The sequence below is a fragment of the Pleurodeles waltl genome, chromosome 7, assembly GCF_031143425.1.
Source record: "Pleurodeles waltl isolate 20211129_DDA chromosome 7, aPleWal1.hap1.20221129, whole genome shotgun sequence".
NCBI classification, from domain to species: Eukaryota; Metazoa; Chordata; class Amphibia; order Caudata; family Salamandridae; genus Pleurodeles; species Pleurodeles waltl.
The window spans coordinates 959,560,615-959,572,152 of NC_090446.1; positions in this window are offsets into that span (position 1 = coordinate 959,560,615).

Genomic DNA, 11,538 nt, shown 5'->3' on the forward strand with positions numbered 1-11,538 from the left:
AGCAGTAACCGCATGATCATAGCGCTGAGGAAGCACACAGCATAAATAATGCTGACATAGAAAAGGGGATTCTGAAAATGCTGGAGCAGATCATGGTATTGACTGCAAAAGCAAAGTGGAATCCATTTTAGCTCCCTTGGTTGTAGAATGACACAAGACGAGGGTGTATATAGCTTCTCTAGAGAGTGGAAGTGCACTGCCTGCATCCCTGTGGCTAGATGGTAGAGACCAGTGCTTAATTTGTAGTAGAGTGAGTGCCAGTGCCCAAAGCTCTGCTTAGGAGCCCCCGGCTTGTACAATTAAATATTGGCTTGTGCCAAACTAGGGGTGTGAAGCCTTAATTCCATCTCATGCCTCTTAATCCACTATCGGCAAACCCTGCACCTTTATCTTACTCTTGAAGCTTTCTGCTTTGTGATGTTTATTCCATCTTTTCTTCCTCCAGCAGTTAGCTTTGCATGTTTTTCACTCTCTTACTCGTTAAGAGTCGTATGCAGAAAAAAGTGCCGGTCCCAAAAAATGACTGTCGGTGGCATCCACCGGCTCAAATTGAGGACTGGTACAGACTAAGAAATTGAAGCGAGGAAATTTTATGCATGGCATGGGACTGCTCATCTGCATATCAGGACCGTGTGAGGTCACTACAGTGCCCTATTCAAAATTATGTATTATAGTTACCGACAAGTATTCCATAAATTTATAAGTATTAATTGCAGACACAGATGTAAAGCAATATGTACCACTATATTCTCAGTGCTACTCCTCTGTGTCTAATTGAACCCAACTTTTCTATGTTCTCCCATACAGATGGGCTAAAAACACTACACAAAGAGACAGTGCCCAGGTTAGCAGTACATGGAACTCCCACAGATAGCTGTACACAGGATTCCCACTAGCTCTACTTGACACCCCTAGGACGCATGTGCAATGCAGGCAACTGTTGTATAGCTATTTTAGCCATATTTTAGACACGTTATTTTAGCAAACTAGGCCTGCTGTTGAGCGCTTTAGCTCAGTTACATTTTATTCAGCATTGCTTTATTTTTATTTTTTAGCATTAGCTACATTTGCGGTGTTGTTTTATTTTCCTCTATCTATTTGTTTCTTCGCCTAGGAAGGCATCACTTTCTTAGCATTTCACTTTGTGCCTGCAGTCAGATAGGGTTGCCGGCAAAAGTGGTACACTGTGTCTCCAACATTCACAGAAAAATACATATCCTACGTGGGGACCTTTTTTTTTTTTTTTTTTTTAAGAATATCAACTGTTTTATTATAAAAATGCTCCTTTGTCCCAAACATGTTAGAGGGAGATTCCAGCCAGATGACCACAACTGCATGCTGATTGCTGAATGTCTTCGCTACAGCCGTTTGGTTAGGCTGCCAAATCCCTGGCCTATATGGGGACGGTGTCTCTCTAGACTACAGGCTTCCTTGCTCAGGTATGAGGAATGATATCTTTCCAGCGGGGAACCTGAAGAGCGGATTAGGGCTTATCACGCTGTGCTCAAACATACCTTAGGTAGGAAAAATATATAGCACTCCTCATGACAGTACGGAGGGACTGTTTATCACACTTTTGATTTTAGTGTGTTTTATCATACTAGTTATTGCAATACATGGCCATATTATCTAAGATGCAGTTACTTCAATAAACCCTTATTGAACTATGTCCTGCCTCTGTTTGTCTTTGCCTGTGTGAGACTAATGTAAGTGAGAGAAAGGGATGAGATCGGATCGATCATGATTCCCCTGAGGAGTCTTTCTCGTCATGTGCCCGGTTGCCATAATCATCCCTGCCCTTGGGCAGAAATGAGGCACTGCTAGTTAGCCGGAAAACATGGATTAGGCCGACAGTCTCAGTCTCACTAAAGACACCTTGATACTATATACAGAGACGTCTGGGGTATTGAGGATTTTGCCCTCAGCTAAGTAGGTAGTACCTACCTAACACTGTAGGTTGTTCAAGCTTGAACCTAAAAAAAAAATCAATCCCCACTTGGTGTCCTTATCTCTGAACAAACACCTTTACCAATAACATGGCGAACCCGCAACAGGTAGTAATTGCTGTAAATATGCCACCGCCCCTTACTGCACACTTATTGGCAAATGGCCTAATGGCCCATAGGGGTTATGTCATATTTGTTATTGAGGCTCATCCAGCCTACAGAACAGAAACATTTTGTTCTTGGGTCACTTTTCCAGCAGTTGATGGGCACACAAACACATTTCATTACTATACACCTGCACAATACAGAGCTTATGCATATTTAGAAATACCTTTATCTTATCAAGACCATAATAATTGGCATGATGGTGCCCTACCACATACAGTATTACACATTAGGTTAGGTCCTCTGAACAATGATGGCCCAACCTGGCCTTTATTGGCCACATACACACAGCGCCCTTATGCAGCAACCTTACCAGTAGCTGAGGTTTGCTACTTACATACAGAGCTCTCTGAAATATACAGACTGGTAGTACAGTTTGTAATGCAAACATTAAATACTAAGCCAGCATGTGCTGCCCCCGTGCCACCACATGCAGTTACGCTTTGCACTAGCCATGCAACTGTGCATTCGATCATGGGTAAAGCACTCACCAAGCAGGAGGAAATTACATTTTGGTTAGCTCAAAAAATAAATGCACTGGAAGCAGTCTTTTCCCATATGAGTCCTCAGGACAAACATAGAATTCTCACTATGTGCTTGCCATTTGGGATGGTTTCCATCAGTAGATAACTGCAATATATGGGGCACGGTATTTGCCACGCTCTATACTACAGCACACGTACACCAACACTTGCCAACCTTCCGGAGGTGTTAAAACATGCCGAGGCTGGCGGAAAGGGGACTCGTAATCCCGAGGGCAGCGCTGCAAGTAGCTCTGCCCTGGCAGATTGAGCCCACCAGGCTGTCAGCAACCTGGTGGTCCGACCGTAGCGGCTCTGCCACGGTCATAATGTGAAGGCAAATGCAGTGAGAGAGGCGGGCGGTCAGAGCAGCGAACAGAGTACGTGAAACCGAAAAAAGGACTCACGGCACTCGTCCAAAGCTTCTGTTAAGAAAGAAGAGAAACTTCCCTAACAAAAACCCCAGTTCAAAAAAAAATAAGTGGCAGCAGTTGCAATATAACATGCCACCCAGGAAGAGGGTTTAATGAACAGAAAGTGGGCACTTGTACACATTGCAGCAGAGTTCACAATAGTTCGCCGGGATCTTCAGGAACATCTGGAGGTGAAAGCAACTAATGACTTAGTACAAGTTGAGACTGCGGACATGCATGCTCCACACCCGACAGGGAGTATAAAGTAACTATACAGTTGGAAGGAGACATTTAACGCACAATCAACGCTATCTTTTGGGACCGAGTTGTTACCATTTATGATATTTTACTGGCCGAAAAGGATTGGCCACCAGAATGTCTGTGCTCTCATATGGAGAAGAGATTATTAAACAATCTTTCTCACCCCTTGTTCCCAGAAAGCTTGTAGAAATTCACGCCATTGAATGGTGTTTCCCACCTTTGGTCCCTCCAAAAGTAGCAGCAGGCCCGGGGGTCGAGTTTCAAGGGCGGTAGCCCTTTGAAGCTCACTGCCAGGGAAGTGAGGGCGGGGGTGTTAGCTTCTCTACCCAGGACGGGCATTGTTTTACAAACCAGAGAGACAGGGTTCTCCCCCAGGTTTGTATATTGGCTGTCTGCTTGTGGCAGGCTTGCTGGAACCAGTCAGCACCCATGCCAGGATAGTTAGTTTTTGCAGGGGGCACCTCTAAGGTGACCCCTGCATACATTTTTATAATTAATCTAGTACTGGTACTAGTTTGGACTTAGCAATCTGAGTTGTTTGATACCAAACAACCCAGGGTTCAGAGTAGCTATTACGTAGCTGGGAAACTCGTACTGACCAGTGTCCAGCACATATATTAAAATGGCTGCTCTGTTCACTCACTTTGTCCGAGGTTTGGCAAGGACACAGTGGGGGCATATTGCTCATGCAATGATGCCCTCACATATAGTGTGGTTCACCCTGTCTTAGGGCTGGAAGGCCTGCTAGAGGGATGACTTACCCATAACATATGCAGTGTAGGGTGGACAGGGCACACAGGGAGTGTGCCATGTCGAGTTTGTATTTTAGGTGTGCACCAGGACACTCCGCCTGCTATGACAGTGTTGCATAGGCTCTCATTATTCTAATGAGACTACTGGATTTCGAGTGGCAGAATCGCATGCGTGTGGGTGACTGAGTCTAACCCACTACAGGTGACACCTGTCGCTCCAATCCGGGTTTTCCTCCGACTAATTAGCAGTGCTTCATCTCTACCCCAGGGCAGGGATGATTGGGCAGCCGAGCGCATGACATAACTGTTTTCTCAGGGAAGCCGTGGTCACTCAGGTCCCATCCGTTTCTCTCAGTTACATTAGTCTCACATACAAAATGACAAACAGCAGCAGTATTTATTTCAATAATGCTTTAATAAAGTGACTGCATTTTAGAGAGCAAAGCGTGGACTGCAATAACCAGGACGATACCGCATGACAGGATTACAATTGTGACAAGGAGAGTAAGACATAAAAATAATGCTACCATATTGTCAAGAGAGTCAACAGACTAATTCCTACCTAAGCTATGATAGATCACAGCGTGTTAAACTCTAATTCTGCCCTTCAGGTTCCCCTGGGAATACATCATCCACCATACCCGAGCAAAGGCCTGAAGTCTGCGAAACAGCTGTAGCGAAGTATTCGGCAATCAGCGAACAGTCATGGTTCTCTGGCTGGAATCTCCCTCTAACGTGTAAGGGACAGGGAAGTGTTTTTATACTAAAACAGCTGATGTTCTGAGAAAATGTCCCTACGTAAGGATGTGTATTTTCTATGAATGTCAGACTAAGCTTATACCACGTTCACTGGCAACCTATCTTGCTGCAGCCTTGGAAGAAGCACAGAGTGAGCAAGAATGTCTTGTTTGAGAACAGAGTGCTGGCCTATACAAAAACAGTTGGATAGAGAGAAATAAAACAAGACCGTAAAAGTTGCTATTATAACAATAATAAAGCAAAGTTGAATAAAATATATCTACGTTAAAGTGCACAGCGCCAGGCCTAGTATATTAAAATAATGTGTATGAAGCTATAACTAAAATGGCTACACAATAGCAGTGCTGGGTGCAACTGGATGCATTACCCTAGAGGGTGGAACAATCAGTGCTGCTGCCCTCAGGGGCTTACCAATAGTACCCCATGCCCTGGGTACCTAGGTACCTTTTACTAGGGACTTATAATGGTAGCTAAAGGTGTAGCCAATCACTTTTACAATGTTTAAGGGAAAGAACAATAGCACTGGGAACCTGGTTAGCAAGATCTCAGTGCACGCCAGTCAAAGTTGCATTCAGAAACCAGGCATAAAGTGGGGGGGTAGTGCAACAAGGAGCCAGTCTCTCACAGTGGGAAATCATGTGATTCTCAATAAAGACTAAAGACCAGAATTGATCAAAGCAGCGCATGAGGGAGTTGCTTCTGCCCGTGCTGGTGAGGTAGCTACTATATCATTGTTATAAGCATGTTATTGGTGGCCAGGTCTCTACAAACAGACCAAGCAGTATGTCCTTGTTGACATCTGCAAGAAGAAAAAAAAAAAAAGGATCCACCGTCAAACGCCCATCGCAGACACCCCTCCTAATATTCAACAGACCATTACAATGTGTGTACTTGTACCACTGTGGTCCCGTGACACCTGCTCCAGATTTCCATAGGTTTGGTGACAACGCTCGAACTGTTATTAACGATTTGCAAGTCCATCGGCACATATGCTGTTGCAGCTTTCCATTCGGACCAGGGCCCTGCTTTTGCCTCAAGGGCTTTCAGGGATGCCATGGCTTTGTTAGGGGTCCAACTGCATTACTCGTCTCCATTTCATCCCAAGGGAAATAGTGCTGTGGAGCGACGAAACCGAGATTTAAAGCAATCCTTAACAACCAGAGTATTAGCCACAGGTCGTAGTTGGCTTACACACCTGTATAGAGTCCAGACAGCACTTAATCTTCCCAGAAGGTCCCTGAGGGGGGCGTACTTCATATGAATGCCTGTTCGGAACACAAATGTATGTTCCATACCTTGATGGTCCTGGCGTGGAGGCAGCTAATACACCCTTTGACATAAACGAACGTGTCAATGTCTTGCAGGACATACAACAGTTCTGTGATGACAATGCATCTGCCAGTGCTGCCTCCTTCGGAATAAAGGATGTACCAATAACATCTACCGTCTAGATCCTCAAAGTTGGGGATCTGGTACGAGAAAAGATTGCTGTGAAAAAGGAGTTCAGTCCTTCCTACCATGCACCGGCTCCAGCCCTGGGAATACACTGTACCAGAACTGTCATACTACCACCACTGCCTGGTTCCAAAGAAAATTGCTTTGTCTCCTTCGACAATGTCAAGCTACAACATATGGACGATCCTGCCCAGCAGACCTAGAGGACTCCTGGGTGGTACCCGAATCCCTCTCACTACAGACCAGGATGTTCCTCTACAGGTTTGAAGTAGCAATGCTGACACTTCTCAGAGCTTGGGGAGGGTGGAAATCTGCTTTTATTGGTTTCACTAACTTCTACCACTACAAATAACACCAATAATTTTGATTGATTCTATTTAACTGCTAGCATAGTCTACTACAAACACCAAGGGAGTATTTTGTAAGTTCTCCTCTTGCAAACACAGCTCCAGTTTTTGCACAAACTGCTTCTGGATATTTTTCCAACATCAATGACACTATCACGGACTCATCTGCCTCCACTACAACAGAACTGTCAGGAGCACATAAGCTGATAGTCTGAATCCAAATTAACTATTTCATTCCCACATGGAATTATCTATGGCTTTTATTAAGTGCACTCTCCTTTGTCCTTTGGATTGGGTTTGTCATCATTTTCTTCTTACTGATAAATGGGCATTACCTTTCTGAAAGCTCTACAGTTGAACTGGTGAATGAGGTTATAAAACCACATTTTTCTTCACACAAAGTCCTCAGAAACCTGTCCCTAGTGAACATTTCTGCTATACCAATTCCTGATGGGATTGTTTGGGATAAAGTATTATTTGATATATATCGCCTGACGAGGTCATTCAAATTTCACATGTATTCAAACTTTCTGTGATTGATATCATTACACCCAGAGTCGTTTCTGATGGTTGGGATGTGAAAACAGTTGATTCTATGATGTCTGATTTGCAGTATTATACCGTATTTGGAAACGAGGATGTGTATCTATCCAAAGAAAATTGTGGATATATGCTTTATTATAATTATTATGGACATCATTTTATTCACAGAGCAAGTACCCCAAACACTATTTTTAATTATACACATTGGGAACAATGTAAGACCACACCAGTGGGGAGTTCCAAAACGTATACTGAAATATAAGCATATTTCTCTGGGCACAATGTTAAAAATGCGGAGTCATACTATTTTAGGTTGCCAGTAGTTGAAAGTCAACATGTTTTATTGACAGATAAAAAATGTATTTATTCTGATTCCTTTGTTTCCCAGTTAGCTATCGAAAGCTATGATTACTGGTTGAAGTCAATAGACTTGAAAGGCGTGTGGGGAACTAAAGATTGGCAAATAAGGGGAAAGGAAGCCTTATTTACAACATGCCCGTTACCTGTTAAAATAATATTTTAAATGAAACTGTATAACAAACCAGTTGTTTAGGCTTGGCTAAGATTAAGGAAATGAATGTGTATGTGAATGTATTCCTACCCATGCAAAACGTTTTAAATGGCAAAAGTATATCAATGCATCTGAAGATCAGCCCGATGGATGGGTCCAGAATGGAACATTTAACACATCAGTTTCACATCCTGGTGGGTGGTTATTGTGGCCAGTAAACACCAATGGCTGCCATGCACGTTTTGTAAACTCCACGGGGCTTTTAGAACAAATAGGCCGAACCCTTGCTATGTGTCATCGGAACACTCAGGTGTAGTGACAACATACAGCGTAGGGAAACTATGCCAACAATGGTTGAAAAGTTCCTCATTAGATGCTGTTAAATAACTCTTCAGTCTCCTGTCTAACAATACAGATTTGCAGGATTTCAAGTTGGGCCCCAGAAGACAACGCAGAAAGCGCTTCTTATACACAGTATATCATGAGATTTGGAAACTTTCTCAACAAGAAGTGGCTGGCCGGACCAGGCAAATTGATCAGGAAAATTTACAGAAAGCATTAGCCATTGTAGATAATGGTATTAACACAGTTTCCAACCGGATATACACTTTAAACAACATTGTATCCTCTGTAATAGACATAGTACAGAGTGACATGGCATCTTTACACTACGGCTAAGGTCCATTATGCAGTTAGGTTGGACACTACAAACACTGAAAGTGGGTCGCGTTCCCTGGCAACACGTTAGCGAAAGGGACATATTTTCAACATTTAATTTAATGCGAAACAACAAATATTGGCTAAGAAGGAAGTGACTTATGTCATGTTAAACACTGAGAAAGTAGAAAAGTTGCCCTTTAGTGTGGCTGAAATACCATCTGCTTAATGGCTAATACACGTGGATATAAATCTGCCTATTCAACACTTCCATTTACATCCTGCTTGAAACACATTCCTGTAGGCAGATATGAAAGGCTGGTAGTTACATACACGTGGTGTGGGTGCTTCTCTTTTTGTACAAATGTTTCAATGGCATGAAAGGGATCTTTCTTATCAGTAATGAATGCGAGACTTCTGGGAGCCATTCAATGGTTTGTAAACAGCTGTCCTTGCACGGGGCATGTAATGCCTCGACAGCTAACTTGGCTTGTTATCTGACGGAAGTTCCAGTCCCCTTGATTACAACCTGCGTTCCAGGTGCTCTCTAATGGTAGCTATGTGCTCCTTAAATGTGAGAGCTGCTGTGGAATGTGAGCCGGAACAGCTTGTTGTTTCTGTCTCCCAAATTGTCACATGTTACGGGAATGTCTTCTTTGCCCCTACACAACAACAGGAAGAAGAGATTTGGCCCCATATTGGTACTGCAGATGTGAATATTGGTACACATTGAGCAGACTCAAGGCTGTATTGTTTCAAAAACATGTGGCACTTACATCTGTGTGCGAGACCTACGCACTTTAAATTGCGAGGTCATCTGCAGAAATTCAGTCCCTTTTGAGCACAAACTTTCTAAGACACTTTGGTGAATTTGTGGGACGAATATTCAACGCATCCAGTACTACTGGAATTGCACATTTCTTTCAGGCTGTTGGTTTTGGTTTCGTTCACACCTTCCCCTCTATATTTGACTCAATGTTTTCAAGTGTTTTCAGGGAATTTCCTATTACTTTGGCTATAATAGGTGGCATCTTGCTGTTGCTACTTTTTCTGTGCAATAGTTGTCCCTCCACAACAAGGAGGACTGAAAGCGCTTCCACCAGCGCAACTGTGTTGTGAATGCATGATGCATTATTTTGTAGCACCACTCCTGGAACAGATGGAGTGGGACTGGTCTTTGTCATTCTGACTGATTTTGGATTGTGTGCAGCCAGGGTTTCAATGCCTTTGGTGCCTTTGTGAATGTGCAATGAAAGTTTGACTTTCTACGCAGCACTTACTTTCATTTGACGCTGTTCTGTTGATGTTCTCAATGAGGACTCATTACCAGACCTGGGCATTGAGGGTGTGCTTGCTATGGGAAGCTGTCTATGAGTTGCCTTTTGTGGATAATCCAAATCTTAACTCAACACAGAATGCTGCTGCTTCAGCTGTAGCTCAAGCTTTAGAACACAAGTGCTCCACTGTTTTTCTTGGTGACGATTTGGATATTTTACCACCTGCCAAAGTGGAACATTTCCTGGCATCAATTGTCCTGGACATATTTGGCGATTTTAATCATGACACTGACTTTTGAATTGTTCTTTTCCTCCATGCTCAAGTGTCTTTTAACTTGTCATTATTGACATTTATGTTTAAATGCATTTATAAATACATTTTATTAGGCTTTGAAACACCTTTGAACTGGCAAGGGGAGGGTGTTGTATAGCTATTTTAGCCGTATTTAAGACATGTTAATTTAGCACACTAGGCCTGCCGTTCTGCACTTTAGCCCAGTTACATTTTATTCAGCATTGCTTTTTTTTTTTTTTTTTAGCATTAGCTACATTTGTGGTGTTGTTTTATTTTCTCTATCTATTTGTTCCTTCGCCTAGGAAAGCATCACGTTCTTAGCATTCCACTTTGTGCTTTCTTCAAGGCTGCAGTCAGATAGGGTTGCCAGCAAAAGTGGTACGCTGTGTCTCCAACATTCACAGAAACATATATATTCTACGGGGATCTTTTCCTTAGAATATCAACTGTTTTATTATAAAAATGTTCCTTTGTCCCATACACGTTAGAGGGATAGCCCAGCCAGATGACCACAACTGCATGCAGATTTCCTTCGTTACAGCTGCTTGCTTAGACTGCTGAATCCCTGGCCTATATGGGGACGGTGTCTCTCTATACTACAGACTTCCTTGCTCAGGTATGAGGGATGATGTATTCCCAGGGGGGAAACCTGAAGGGCGGATTACTCAGGTATGAGGGATGATGTATTCCCAGGGGGGAAACCTGAAGGGCGGATTAGGGCTTATCACTCTGTGCTCCAACATGGCTTAGGTAGGAAAAATATATATCATGCCTCGTGACAGTATGGTGGGACTGTTTTTTCTGTTTCATACTCCTTGTCACACTTTTGCTTTTACTGTGTTTCAGCATATTAGTTATTGCAATACATGCCATATTATCTAAGATGCAGTTACTTCAATAAACCCTTATTGAACTACATCCTGCCTCTGTCTTTGCCTGTGTGAGACTAATGTAAGTGAGAGAAAGGGATGATAACTGTTCGACCACGATTCCCATGAGGAGTCTTTCTTGTCATGCGCCCGGTTGCCATAATAATCCCTGCTCTTGGGCAGAGATGATGAGTTGCTAGTTAGCCGGAAAACCCAGATTAGGCTGACAGGTGTCACATGGTGTGGAACTGTACTTAGTGCCCCACAATCTATGTGATTCTGCCGCCTGAATCCAGTATCCTCATTAGGATAATGAGAACCTACGCAACACAACATTATTTTGGATAAAGGACTAAAGACAAAATATTGCTCAGCAGCTACAGACGTTGGCCTACATGGTGGTGCCATGTCCAGGATAATCAAAAGCTCTGTTTAAGACTGTTCCCTGGCCTTTACTTCAGACTGTATGCCACCCTTCCCCATTGTGTGCCTTGGTAGTAACTGGCACCTTTAGCTCAGTCACTTATACAAGACAGAGCGCAGGGACCAATCTACTGCCAGGTCTCACACAACTATCCCCACCATCTTCACATCATCAGCAGAACACTCACCTTCCATTATCTCTTAATCTAATATTGACCTGCTTGCACCTTGCCTAACTTGCATGCCAGGTCATCTGTAACGACCAAAATAAAAAAAAAAAAAATTAACAAATATAGTGGTGCTTGCCAAGACAAACATTTTGCAAAGAACTGCATTGAACATAA